We start from the raw sequence: 7,215 nt of genomic DNA on the forward strand, positions 1-7,215 counted from the left end.
TTAATATTATTATATTTAGAACTTATGCAATCATTCAACTATCATCAAAGTAAGTGACAATGTTCCATTTGATTATCACATTCTTGACGTGAGCCTTTGTCAGACGGGGCTTTTTTGGTATCATTATGTACGACATCACACTAAAAACTCTCTCAAAATCAAATTTATCGAGAGAAGTATTTTTGTATTTTAAAAACCCGATATTGTAATTGATGGTTTCTGGTGCAAATTCTCTAAATTTTGATGTATCCTTATCGCCCATCGACATTATTTTTGAAAAATTCAAGTGTTATATCTTGGCATAGATTTTCTACAATAGTAATACTTGGGAGTAGGAATAATTTCTTTTTGAAAGCTTTATTGGTTAACTGGATTTGGATTTAAATTGATTTAAATAAACATTATTTCTGACAAAAGGGGATCAATCTTAAAACATCTTTTGCTTTTTTATATTGCATCATTGTTTCCATTTACGTAATATTAATATACTATTTTACTGAATTGAAGCGCTTGGGGTAGTAGTCAATTGTTTTAGATCACCTGAATTAAAAAATATAAATTCATTTCAGAGATGATAGTGTTTGTATTTTAAAAGAAATCAGGACAGAGAGTAACTATTCTGTTCAGTATATGAGTAAAACAAATGATATGCAACATAATATTAACGATATGGAGTGAAATATTGCAAGAAACTTTTTGTACAACAATTTTGGTTATATCCGTAGTAAAATTGGAATGTTCAGATTTGGAATTAATTATATGACTTGTATAAAATTCCAAATTCCTATCGTGAATTTGGGTTTTAGGGTGTTGTTATACTTGGAATATTTTCAGGAGTATAGTTTCATAATTACAAAGACAGCACACCAGAATTCTTTAATCCTCGTCGTAACTCCATATATTTTTACAAAAATTATCAGCAATTAAATAATATTTAATAAATTTATTTACCATTAAAAAGCTATTATATTAATATTAAATAATTTTGAAAAAAATAATATTAATTAATTTTGAAAAAAATAATATTAATTAAAAAAATAATATTAATTAATTTTGAAAAAAATAATATTAATTAATTTTGAAAAAAAAATAAAAAAAAAATAATATTAATTAATTTTACAGGTATTTTTATATTAAACAAATTATACTTACTTCAATGAAATAAGAACTAATACTGGACTTGTAAGTACAATGAAAAGTATCTTAGAATAAACACTATTGAAAAATTTATTTGAATATATATGTAATAGGTCCATTATATGAAAATATTTTTTTTAACATGCGTAAAGGAAGCTTACAAACTATCAAATTTGCATAAGATAAAGATCTATTTTTAACAAATAGAGAAAACAATTTTATTCATGTTTATATAAAGCTTGGGTAAATATGTGACATTAATATAAAATTTCGATAACGTGTTTATAATTTTATTGGTCTCAGCGATGATAATGGAATAGATTTTTGGGATACTTCATAATATTGAAACTGATTCTTGGCAATAACAATTTTGCAATTAAGAAAAACTAAATTATTATAAACATTAATGGGGTATATGTCCTACTACAGCAGAATTTGATCTTAAATCTTACTTAATTATATAGTTATTTTCAATTATTTATTTCATTTTTGCAGGCCTGTGAGCGATCAAGAACAAAAATTGCGATCCGATCAAAAATTCACTGCAATATGACAATCAGGACCATTTGCGATCAGCGATCCGATCAATTTAATTGCACTCAAATTCAAATATACAATTTCTTTAAGCCTATATATACCTTATAAACTTAAATTATCGATTTATACACCTTTTTTGAATGTATTTATATACAACATTTTATTATAATTATAAAATATAATATATTTAGAAAAAAACTAAAATATAGGCAAATAATAAAATATATGTAAAAAATATTAAAATATAGTCTGTCAGCGCATAATAAAATATCTACATAATTTTTTTCTCTTCTAGCTCTTTATTTGACATTAACAGGAGCTGTTTCTCAAAGTTGCTGTCTCTCAGCCTCTGTCAGTCCTCCTCAGGATCTGTTTGGCCTTAGGGAACAAACGCTCGCTATTGTCACTAGTTTGAAGAACGATATTTAAAAAATACCTTTTTGGGCCTCCGGTGGGTAAAGATCATTTCCAGACCTTCAAAGTCATCACCCAAGTATCTTTCCACTTCCTGCTTGGTCGTATCCATCTTTTTGGGACATTTGATGAAGAAAACACTCTGCACTTTTTGCAGTACCAAAAATTCCTACTTATAAATATCGGCCGAAATCAGTTCTCTCTACATACATAAGAAGCGAGACCAAGTCAAGCCGATGTTATAATGTTCAAGACAAAAATGAAGACCGAGAACACGACCAGTATTTTTAGTTGGAGACCAAGACCAAGACCGAATGTATTAGACTCAATACTAAGACATAGACTTTGAGAGAATTCTCAAGAGAAAGACTGGCCTCGATAACCACAGCACTATCACAATATATGTAATTTTGTACTAATTTATCGGATCGCATTTTTTTTTTCTAATTCTGTTGTGATATAGCGATATAAAGATCAGGACCGATTGCAATACTGCGATCAGCGATATAATATCATCATATCGCAATTGATCGCCCGATCAGAAAAAACTCAGATCTACAAGCCCACATATCTGTAAATTTCATTATTTTAAGAATACGAAGATATTCATACTCTTGATGCATGGCTTGATATCCTTCATATGGGATATATGGACATCTGATAATAAGGTGGTCTGGGCTTTGTGCTTTTTACATTCAAATATTAACCATTGCACTTATAGTGCAATTATATTCATCCACTCCCGTATTACTGAAATAAAATAGATAATATCTATATACAAATAAAAATTAGTACAAGAAAGATAAACAAAACAATATAATATCAATGATCCTGAATGAACTATTCTGAATGACACAACATTAAACAAAATTTGAATCCCATCCAGGTAACTATTAAAGCATTGAAAGAGAGATTGCTGCTACTCCCAAGCTGATCGTTGAAAATATATGCCGTGATATTCATCATGAACATTTTAAAGCTAAATGTCAGGAGGGAATAGGGGAAGACAAGGGACACATCACATTGAGAGAATGGCCACTTGAAACCACTAATCACGATGGCAAGTTTTTTAAATAAAAAACCCTCTTATTGTTACCTTTGATTCTGCACGAGTTATCAGTGGTATATCGGAAATTAATAAAGTCCTTTCTGACAGGGGTTCATTCAAGGATATTAGTAAAATTATAAATGTAGTAATAATTAGAAATTATTACTTTAACTTTAAATTTTAATACTTATTACAGCTGTCAACGTCTATAATGGGCGAAATTTCATCCATCATTGTAGACAACGGTTCCAATAGCTAAATTTAAGTAACTAAAAATGTAATAAATTAAATAAATAATAATATTTGTATGATTTATTAAATCATTTAACTATCATCGTAGTAAATCTCCAATGTTTAGTCATTCAATGTTCTACTTCATGATCATAATATCCTTGGTGTGAATTTCTGTCACACGGAACCTTTTCTGTACATTATATCCGACATCACACTGTAAACTCTCTTAAAATCAGAGTTAAGTATAGGAGTATTTTTGTATTTAAGAAACTCGATATCGTGATTTATGGTATCAGGAACTAATTCTCTTAATTTTATATATTGATACTAATATTATTATGCTCACTCGTATTATTCTGTTACGATCATGAGCTAGGCAAGTGACATTGAAAAATGTTGTTGAAGGTTTTCGACTGCTTGACTTTAACATGAAGCTTCAACGTTTATGAAAAATTTCAGTTTTTGCTTCTGAAATCGGAACTAAGAACGTTGCTGATACTTTTTAAAGGAACTTTTATAATCGTTATATTGTCGGATTTCGTAATATCTTCTAAATTGATGATATAAGGAAGATCCTTAAATAACCAAATAAAGTTCCAACTACACTGAAGTCATAAATTGCTGTCGAGTGTCTGTAGTTTCTTCCAATGTAAGAAATATACTCTTCCATTCAAGTGTTTTGAATATTTCTTTTATTGGAAGACACTTCTTTACTTTGAGACTCTATTAACTTGGTCATGGAGAAGCGAGAGGGACTTTTATAGAGTAAATATACATAAACTTAACAAAATTTGGATGATTCACGATATGGAGGGGAATTTTGTAGAAGATAAGGATCTTGGTTAACCCACTAATAAAATTGGAATGTTCAGAATTCGAATTAATTATGTGATATTTATACATTATTAAATTTATAACGTACATTCGATTTTTAATGTGTTGTTCTAGTTTGAACATCTTTGGGACTACATTTCCATGTTTAGAAAGACGTGATGCAAAAACATCAAATCTTCTTCGTAACTCCATATGTTTTTACCGCTTTTATCAGCGATCCAGAATTTAAAATACACAATCTCAAATTTCATCACATTACAACTTTAAACGTTTCTAAAACTTATTAAAAAAAAAAAAATTACTCGTACGTTGTTAGTAGTTACAGGTTAGTTATTTTTATATGATTATGAATTATGATATGTTTCCTCCTCAAAAATGAAATACTAACCATGACAGTTTCTATTACTAGTTTTTGTAATAAGGATTTGCCTAATGCAAAAGCTGCTCCCACTTTAAAGGACATTTAATATTCATAAAGTTGATAATATTGTAGAGAAAAACGCGTGCAAGGAGAAGATGGGGGGGGGGAAGACATATGGTATCATTGTTTAAAATACTTATTTTATTATCAGCTGCCTGCTTTATCATTATTTTGAGGGTATAATGAAAGTATTTATTAGCAAAATGTTTAATGAAGATATACTACGTATAATTAACTTAGACGTCTTTTATCCGTTACAGTAGATTTGAAAACGTAACAATCCATGAAGTTGTAATTCATTATGAACCTTATTCTCAGAGTAATTGATAATTAAACGACAAAGTAGAGTATTTCAAAATATATTTGAAGTTCCAAGTTTAAAAAAGAAGGATTTAATTAAATATAATCTACATACTAAAAAATATACCATCACACATTTATGTTAAAGATACAAAATTAAACAATTAGAATCATTTAACTAATAATAACAATAAATTGTATATACAGAATATTGAAATAATAGATCGATCCAAATAATATTTTCTTGTTCTGACATCGGAATCCAGTTAAATATGGCATAACTTTAGGTTGCAAAACACAAGCAAGACGTCGAGTTTAATCAAAAAGATAATCACCCTACTTCTTCATGTGAAAGTTGCCATATACACAGGATAGATATATCTCTACCAATGAGATCTAACTAATTATTAATAGTAAAGTAAATGTCAAAATCATAAAATTAGACAATAAATATATATTAATAGAAAAAAAATGTTAGAAATACATCCATCTTAAAGAGCAAAAGCTAATTATGTAGTTATATCCGGCGATATTACTCCTTATTAAGAGCGTCAAAAAATATTTTCCCCCGTTATATTATTTAATCAATAATGCCATGCGTATTTATTTATTTTTCCTCGTACGCTTTTCTATTCTTACCAAAATTATCACCCTTAAATATTCATGTCTGTGTATGGTGGTCTGATATTCAGGCCAAGAGGATAGGAAAAGGGATAGCACTGTGACACACAAAGTGTTGGTATTGTTAAGGGTGATAATTTTTGGTAAGAAAATAAAAGCGTGTGAGGAAAAGAGAAGAAATACTTATGGCATCATTGATTAAATAATATACGTCTTCTTCTATCAATCAAAAATTAATTTCTAACATTTTTTTTATTAGTATATTTATTGTCTAATTTTATGATTTTGACATTTACTTTATCATTAATAATTAGATAGATCTCATCGGTAGAGATATATCTATCCTGTGCACAGTTGTATATAGCAACTTCTACATGAAGAAAAGGGGTCATTATCTTTTTGATTCAACTCCTCGTCTCGCTTGTGTTTTACAACCTAAAGTTATGATATATTTAACTGGATTCCGATGTCAGAACAAGAAAATATTATTTGGATCAATCTATTATTTCAATATTCTGTACCTATATATAATTTATTGTTATTAGTTATATAATTCCAATGGTTTAATTTTGTATATTTAACATAAATTTATGGTGATTTATTTTTTAGTATCTAGATTATATTTAATTAAAGCCTTCTTTTTTAAACCTAGAACTTCAAATATATTTCAAAATACTCTATTTTGTCGTTTCATTAGCTATTCTGAGAATAAGGTTAATAATGAATTACAATTTCATGGAGTGTGACGTTTTCAAATCTACTGTAACGGATAAAAAAACGTCTTAGTCAATTATACATAGTATATCTTCATTAAACATTTTGCTAATAAATACTTTCGTTATACCCTCAAAAATCATAATAATGCAGGCAGATGATAATCACATCAGTATTTTAAACAATGATACCATATGTCTTTTTTCCCCCTTCTCCTTGTACGCGTTTTTCTCTACAATATTATCAACTTTAGGTATTGTATAAAATAACAGTTTACTGAGGTAAAAAAACATGCAAAATGCGTGCGCAGAAGTCTATAAGTGTTTTGGGGATCCCCATGGAAATGTTGTATTTTCATAACTTAAATGGAAAAATCAATTTCACGTCATTTATATTTAATATAAATAAATTATTTATCGTTTTTCAATCTTTTGCTTTGGTTAATCACAACATTCGCTAGAAAATAAGTCATCTCAAGATAGCCTTCAAAATTGCAAGTACGGTGTAATGGATCGAATAAAAGGGATAATGGCCCTTAAAACATTTATTTATCCAGTATCTTGTTTTAACTAATCCATCAAGAGCGAGGAAAGATATTCGTATACTTGAATGTCATATTATACAATTCAATTGCATTTATTTAGAAGTCATCATCTTTTACAAAATACTGTATTCTAAAATTCCTGAAAATTTCATTCAATTATCTTGATGACAAAAAGTTATTGGAATATAATACTTCATTAAATCCTCAGATTTAATCATTTGTGTTTATATTTATATTAATAACTTGAAATCGAACTACAAGGTTATTGTTCAAATTAACAAACTTATAAAAATAAAAATGTTAAAATAAAAAATACTAAACAAAATCTATTTGTGGAAAAATACATTTAAATTTATAAAAAATTTAAATTACAAAATATTAAACTAATTATTCTACTGTATAATATATATA

General features: G+C 27.8%; 2 long non-coding RNA genes across 13 annotated transcripts in view; one reads left to right on the top strand and one right to left on the bottom strand.

Annotated features, from left to right (window-relative positions):
• Positions 1-1,296, bottom strand: part of LOC121127064 (uncharacterized) — a 33,665-nt gene extending 32,369 nt beyond the window's left edge. Inside the window, exon 1 of the long non-coding RNA XR_005867485.2 lies at positions 1,153-1,296. This is a non-coding gene — a long non-coding RNA (uncharacterized lncRNA). The remainder of the gene's footprint in view (positions 1-1,152) is intronic.
• The window catches only part of LOC121127063 (uncharacterized), a 30,378-nt gene extending 26,085 nt beyond the window's left edge, over positions 1-4,293 (top strand). For 3 of the 12 annotated variants that reach the window (XR_011782847.1, XR_011782851.1, XR_011782850.1), the window contains 3 exons: positions 20-49; positions 1,123-1,182; positions 1,633-4,293. This is a non-coding gene — a long non-coding RNA (uncharacterized lncRNA). Of the gene's footprint in view, positions 1-19; positions 417-1,122; positions 1,183-1,632 lie in introns of those variants that run through there. The other 9 variants (XR_011782844.1, XR_011782848.1, XR_011782849.1 and 6 more) reach the window with 4 other exon arrangements.
• Positions 4,294-7,215: the final 2,922 nt, after the last annotated feature.

The sequence above is a fragment of the Lepeophtheirus salmonis genome, chromosome 12 (genome assembly GCF_016086655.4).
Source record: "Lepeophtheirus salmonis chromosome 12, UVic_Lsal_1.4, whole genome shotgun sequence".
Classification (NCBI taxonomy): Eukaryota; Metazoa; Arthropoda; class Copepoda; order Siphonostomatoida; family Caligidae; genus Lepeophtheirus; species Lepeophtheirus salmonis.